Genomic DNA, 8,049 nt, shown 5'->3' on the forward strand with positions numbered 1-8,049 from the left:
AAGAGCATTGTCACGAGCTGCCTGACGACAAATTCACCGTTGCAGGTATGCTTCATTATTTACGTGGCGGCCAATGCTCCTAGCGACATCTTTGGGCAACCAAATTAAACTTCAGAAATTCCCAGACACAATAGATGTCAGAGTAACGTTCTGGTCGGTTGAATTTATACGAATTATTTGCATAGTTGTGGTATTCTTTAGTGATCGGCCTGTATAATAATAATAATTACAATAATTGTCTTGTTTTAATTTGATTTAATTATCATTATTTTATTTTTGTTATTTAAAATTGTTTACGGCAACAAGGGCAAGTGTACAGAAATAATAACTAAAAACGAATACAACGAATAAATAAATAGCACAAATATAACAAAAAAAATAATTACAATTAATCCACAGCACTTATTCGCAACAAATTAATATTATCAGAAAAGAAATCAAAATTACATAGATCATTGCACGAACTTAGCATGCGACGAAGAGGGTTATTTATAAAAAAATTGTTTATATGGTGCTCTAAATAAAATGTCTTCGTGTGTTTACATTTGGCACTCTAAATTGAATTTTTTCCAATATTTCTGGGCAATCAATCATACCATTAATTGTAAGTATTTTAAAAATAAATGAAATATCTATGAATTTACGTAGTTTGCTCGCATTGAAAGTTCCTATTTTTATAATATTTTATTTAGTCATTTTTGAATTATTTATTATCATTGTAGTTAAATTATTTTTACTATAATATTTTATGCCAAAAGGGCAGTTAATTATTGATTTCTTATTACCAAATTGTATGTTTTTTAGCAACTACTTATTATAATTGTTGAGATAACATTTTGTGCCAAAAAGGCAATTATACATTTATTATTGAGTTATAGAGTATTATTATAATTATTACTAGCAATTTGAGTTTTATTTATTTAGTTATTAGTTCATAGGAAATCCTTACACACCCACATTATACACACCTTACACACCTTGCATATCATAGCTCTCTGGTTTTGTGTAGGCAACTCCTCCCACCTCTACACTACACTCACTAACGGTTCGGATAACATTGGTTGGTGACCAGGTTAAGTGGCCTAAAGTTGGTTAGAGGCATAGGACCGACTAAATCCATAAAAAGTTTTTCAAAACTATACCTAGATGTGGTGGTGATAACCATTGGTTGTTTTGTATTTAAATGTTTTTTTGATTTTTGGCAAATGTCGCATTTAGATATATAATCTTCTATTTGTTTACGCATCCCTTTCCAATGGTATAACCTAGCAATCCGACTAAACGATCGCTTGGAACCCTGGTGCCCTCCTAACGGATTATCGTGAAATTCCCTGATTATCTGCTGTTGTTGATCTATGTCAACAATAGCACGTGGTTCGTTATCTGTATTAATTGATTCGGAATCCGATACGAGTGCAGCGGCCTCGTTGGCGGCGGCATCGGGCGGTGTACCGTTTGCCGTTTCGTCCTTGGTCGCGTAAAACAATGTAACCTGGATATTGCTATTAGAAAAAACGTATCGCGTCATAGCTCGGGTTTGTGCAACGTCTTCTATACATTTACTATTTAAATCGATATGAACGTGTGTGGTATTGTTTGCACATGTGTAATCCTTTACTTCTGACAATTTATCATAAATAGATTGGGAAGTAAACGGATTACTGTCGCCTAAAAAAAACAATATACAAAATTTATCCGTGGAATAAATGTATTTGTCTGATTGCGGAAATGTTACATCGTGCAGTTCTGGGTAACAAGTGGTCAATTCCTTATATGAATTAGCAAACCGGTCTTGGTCGAGAAATAATACTACTACGGTGTTGTCGGCTACGCTCGTTATAGTATCGTTTACGTCGGTGACACGCGAGTTGAGAATAATGGAACTTGTATATCGATTAAAGAAATCGTCAAACCCTCCTGTATACGTAATCTTGTGTATATAATTAGGAATATTTTTTATTTCGTATTCCGGGATAGCCCTTGATAACGCATCGGCGTTAGTGTTAAATTTTCCCTGTTTATAGACTACATCGAATTGGTACTCAGATAACTCTAGTCTCCAACGGACTAGACGTGAACTAGCGTCTTTGATATTGAATAAATAACATAACGGGCGATGGTCTGTGAAAATAGTAAAATGTCTACCCCATAGATAAGGCCTAAAATGTTTGACATTCCAAAGAATAGATAGTAATTCTTTTTCTATAGTCGAATAGTTAATTTCAGCTTTATTCAAAGTTCGACTTGAATAAGCACAGGGTAGATCCCTTCCAATGGGTCCTTGACTTAAGACTCCTCCCAATGCGTAACTACTTGCATCGGTGCTGAGTACAAAGGGCTTTTTGAAATCGGGAAATTGTAAAATAGGTTCTGTAGTTAAAATGTCTTTGATTTGACAAAAAGCTTGTTCGCATAGATCACTCCAAATAAATGGTACGTTACTTTTTAGAAGTGAAGTTAATGGTTTAGTGATCTTTGCGTAGGACGGAATGAACTTCCGATAGTAATTGCTAAGTCCCAACAGACTCTTTAAAGTTTTTGTGTTAATAGGTCGAGGGAAATTTAGGACTGCCTCTACTTTTCTAGGGTCCGGACGTAAACCTTGTGAAGAAATGACATGCCCCAGGTAAATCGTTTCTTTACGGAGAAATTCGCATTTGGCAGGTTGCAACTTTAAGTTGTGTTGTCGTAGACGATTAAAAACTTTAATTAATTTTTCTGAATGATCCTTTAAACTAGTCGCATGCAAAACAAGATCATCTAAATAGGCGTATACAAAAGGTGGGCTTAGACCACTGATAACGCTTTTGATGAGACGCGAAAAGGTCGCTGGCGCTGAAGCCATGCCAAAATTCAGTCGAGTGTATTGAAAGTGACCTTGATCGCAGCTGAACGCCGTTTTTTCACGATCTTTTGGGTCTATTTTGACTTGCATATAACCGTTAGCTAAGTCTAAAGTTGTAAAATATTTAGAAGAGCCTAAATTGTCTAGTATATCGGTAATATTCGGCAATGGATACGCGTCTCCCTTAGTTATCTCGTTGAGTTTACGGTAGTCAATACAAATACGAAACTTGGTTTTACCCGTTCTATCTTCCTTTTTTGGAATGACAAGAAGAGGGAAATTCCATGGACTATTACTATGTTCGATAATACCTTGCCCTAGCAATTCGGTGACTTGTCTGTCTACCTCCCCTTTTTGAGCTTGCGCCAATCGGTACGGCTTAAGATGTATCGGTCTAGCATCGGTTGGCGTATTAATTGAATGCATAAGTGTTTTAGTGAAAGTGAGCGAGTCGCCTTCAAGAAAGAATAGGTCTGAGTACTTATGACAGATGTCTAAAACAGAATCACGTTCATCGGGATTTAAATGGGTCAAGTCTAAATTATCGTTTAAACGAGAAATACGATCCGGTTGTGTGGCTGTGGGGATAGTGTCGGTAGTGTTCGACGAGTCTTGGATTACATTAACGTTTGCTGTGTCTAATAATTCCCATATACAGTCATTTAATGATAGATTGCGGATTTCAACTGGCGCTGTGTCAAGATTAATGACACTTGATATAACCTCGTTATTGTGTACTGTCGTAACACAATTCCCTAGAATAACATCATCTGTTAGATTTTTATTATGAAGAATAATATCGGTATTGTTCGGGATAATGTCGTGTGTTTGAATAGAGTAAATATATTTTGCACGCGCGGGTACCATAATAGAATTTTCGTTTGTTGGTAGAATCAAAATATTATCGTTTAAGTCGAGGACTGCACCATGAGACTTCAGAAATGCTTTTCCGAGTAATGCGTCAAAAGGTAAAGGAAAATCGTTTTCTACGATTTGAAATTCTACTAAAATTTTGCGGTTATCAATAATAAGTTCGATAATAGTTTGACCTAAGGTCTTTACTGAGACTGAATTTATGCCGTTTAAAATTTTTGCCTTGGAAGTATCGATCTCGACAAAACCTTTAAGTGATTGAATTTTAATTAAGTTAACATCGGCGCCACTATCTAAAAAAAATTTCCCGTTTCCTGCTTTTAAATGTGTTGAATAGCAACAAATGTGATCGTTTTCGATTTTTGTGACTAGTTTAATACTAGCGGTTTGAAAGTCACTTGCGGTTTTAATAGCGCTATCGGAGGCAGAACGCGAGTTTGTTGCCCTTGTGTTAGGCTGACGACGATTAAACGACGGTTTACGTGTGTCGCGAGCGTTGTTTGAATTATTACGCGGCGTTTGAGAAGAACCTGCGGAATTTGCGTTCGCTTTCTGTTCTTCGACGAATTTTAATTTCCTACATTCCGAAATATGGTGGTTATTTTTTTTACAATAAGCACAGATAAGGCGTACGAAATTATTAGGACGTGTTTGTTTATCGTTAGAACGGTTTTTCTTAAAATTTGGATTAAAATTGTCGCGTTTATGAAGCGCGTATTCGCTTTCGAGAGCTTTTTCTTCTTCTATCGCGACTGTTACCGCTGATTCGAAAGAATCGGGTCTTGTGGCTTTAAGGATTGTGCGTATTGGTTGAATAAGACCACTAATAAATACAGCTAATGATTGAGCTTTGACGACTGCGGCCATACCATTTATGGTATTCTGAGAACGACCTTCTGTCAAACCATGAAGTTAATATCCTGGCAAGCCTTTGCTACTTTTCGAGCGTAAACGTTAGCTGATTCGCCTTTATCCTGCCTGTGCGACCGCTACAGAATTTTGTAAATAAGAACCAGAATGTCAATGTGCAAAGGTCGATTTTACAATTTGTTAAGTTAGCATAATCTCCTATGATTCGGTAGCGTATTGCTTCGAAAGCTTTCCCGATAATTTACTCAATACCGCTTAAAAATAATGGTTTTTAAGCTATCATGTATTTTTCAAGAATAAAATCACACTGACGTTCAAAAAAGTAAAATCTATGGTTCCGTCATAATGCGGAATTATTGAAGCCCCATCTAAATTAAGACTTACGAGTGTACTGTACTACCGAGGCGTTTCCCGTGTTGCTACTCGCAGTGGCCAAGGCGAGTTAATAACGATTTTTACAATCGTAAAAGAAAAGTATATTGTCCTTCAGAACTAATAATGAGACAATAAACGTATGCTTACAGTTCGATAGAAGACATCGTAGCGGCGTTGAAGTTGAAGGTTGAGTGGTCGAAAATTTGGAGAGAGCCGTCCAAAGAGTCCTTTGAAAATGTGTGTTGTAGTTGAGGGTAGAGGTCGAGATTTCTGACACCACTGTTATGCCTGGAGGCCGTGTGAGGATGGAAGAGGGTAGGCAGAACAGAATTTTAACAAACAAAGTTAGTAATAACTTTTAATACGTATGTTAAAATAAGAAACGATTAACAACACAATGTAAAACAGTTAAGTATGGACAATAGGTCTCGTAAACAGATCGTAGAGCTGTTGAGCGCTGGACGACATCTGACCAATTAGCCCTGTTCTCTGTGGTTACTTATAGTGGTCGGTCGGCCCTGGACGGTGATAGTTGGACTCCTGGATGTCGTCATATGCAGAACGCAGAGATGTAAAGTATAATAGTACTTAAGTCTAAATAAGGAGTTATTTTAGATGAATGACCATATAGGGATTGTCATCGCCGTATGGTTATTTTTTAACTACAAGCTAGGTAAAAAAATGCTATTACCTACGCTTGAAGCTAGTTTTCAACACTACAATAAATTGCACAACACATCTAAAGTCGTTCAATAATTTTTCGAAAGGTGTTTTAATCGAGTTATGGATTTCAAACATTTTGTATTTTTACACATACATACATTTATTTCATCTAATTTTTTTAGTTTGGTTTTAACGCTCTATTAACTTGAATAGCGCTTATTCTAATTGTATACTTTGTTCAATTTAGAAGTAGTAGGCTGGCAAAAGTTGGTATGTCACTTTGTCACTTTGGTGTAATTAAAGTGGTTTTAATGTACGTATTACACAAAGTGGCAAAATATACTATGTCTGGATGCGTTCATTATCAAGCTAATATTCATAAGTACATTATAGGTAAAAAAAAATTGTTTGGTTTGTTGTCTAAAAATGATACGCCATTCTGTTACTTCTCCCTACATAATATATTATAATACTAATAAATTCAATATTTGCATTGAGTTTTAAACTGCTAATACCTTAAGGAATATTTCTATAGAAACAAATACTTATAGAATTGTTGTGTCGATTAAAAACTTAAAAAAATTGTATATATTCCGGAAAATTTTGAAAAAGTGACATAATATCATCATGTTGTGGTATACAATAGATGTAGGTATATTGTACTGTATCTGCTTAATATGTGAAAATCCTGAGAGAATATCCGCTGTGATGACAGTATAGGTTTTGGTCTCACGGAGTCCAATATTCGATATCGAAAACGGACTTAACGGCGGCTATTATCCGCAACAACAGTGCTTTCAACGCGTCCGTGTGTTGTGGGGCGAAGGCGAAATCCACCGTAGTGATGTCGGTGCTGTCGTCGGTGTTGACATCTATCGTGACGATTTTCCTCAAGATTTCTTTCTGTTTGTCCATCAGCTCGCCGACGACCTCGGCGTTCAACAACGTGGATCGCGCCAAATTGTAAACGACCCACCAGATTTTGGCCGTCTCGTTAAGTTCGTCCGCCGTGGTCTCCAAGTACGATCTAGCCGCGGGCCAGTACCGCCAAAGAGCGTCTCCCGTTTGCATCAGGTCGCCCACCGGCACGCCGGGCATCTTGAACCGGACCGCGTTGTCTCTGGGGTCGTCCACTGTCGCGGCATCTTCTTCTTCGATCACCGGCCGACCCACCGTCTTGGCGTCAACCGCGGCCGCTAGCGTTCTTATGGACCTGACGGTTTTTCTGATTTCCTCGACGGTAGGGCTTTCCTCCTCCGCATTTGCCGCGTTGAAACGACCGCGTTTGGCCGCGGGTTCTTCCAGCCACGCTATACCGTTTTCCAACACCCTCCGCTCCGCCTCGTAGCCGGCGTCGATTCTGCGCTTTAGCCGGTCGATCTCGGTCAACAGTTTTTCCATGTCGTTCAATTTACCGTCGCACGGTAGAATATCCGTCGCCGCTATATCGAGTTGGTCGATTAACTTTTTCACCTTATCTTCGACCGGCATGGCCTCGTAGCCGACCGTCTCCACCGGCGGTTCCGGCTCCGGATCGACATCTCCTATCGGGCTGACCACGTCTCGCCTGATCATCAGCGCTATGACCAGCACGAACATTGCCAAACCGGCGAAATACTGCAGCAACTCAAGTAATAACTCGGTAGTCATGTTTTGAAACAAAAAAAAATTACAGATATTAAAAATTAAAATAAAACCTAGTTATTTCACCGCACAGCGGAAAAACATTGAATCATGATTTCTAGTATCTAAGGTGGCTAGTATATTAAAACATATTAAGTTTCTGGCTAATATTTTAGTGTATGAACTTTTCCAATCAACCACCCACAAGGAAAATATTTAGAGGCCTTGTCAAAGGATGGTATAGAATGGAAGTTTATACCGGCGCGTTCCCCTCATTTCGGTAATCTACGAGAGAGTGCCGTTAAATCGATGAAAAGTCTTTTATACCGGTATCTAGGAGAGGCTCGTTTAACTTTTGAGGAATTATATATTATCTTAACAAGAGTAGAAGCATGTTTCAATTCCCGGTCTTTTACGCCTTTATCCACTGATCCATTCGACCTTTTCTGTCTGACCCCCGGTCACTTTCTTATAGGCGACTCTTTAATGGCGGTTTCGGAGAGGTCCCACGAGGCTACCTACCGTAATAGGTTAGACAGGTGGCAAAGGGTCAGCCAAATTTCGGCGCACCTATGGAAGAGATGGAGCACGGAGTATCTTGGGCAATTGCAGGAGCGTACCAAATGGGCAGGAGAACAGGGCCCGAAGTTAGGTGTGGGTACGGTTGTCCTAATTAGGGATGACAACTTACCACCACTTCAATGGAGGATCGCCAAGGTATTAAACGTCCAATTAGGGAATAACGAGGTCATTCGATCTACCTTGGTACGTACAGCTGATAGGGAATTAAAACGCGCGGT

The sequence above is a fragment of the Adelges cooleyi genome, unplaced genomic scaffold (genome assembly GCF_023614345.1).
Source record: "Adelges cooleyi isolate 19-005CV unplaced genomic scaffold, UGA_ACOO_1.1 ACOO_flye_CR_arks_rails_tigmint_CR_PRNA_115, whole genome shotgun sequence".
NCBI lineage: Eukaryota > Metazoa > Arthropoda > Insecta > Hemiptera > Adelgidae > Adelges > Adelges cooleyi.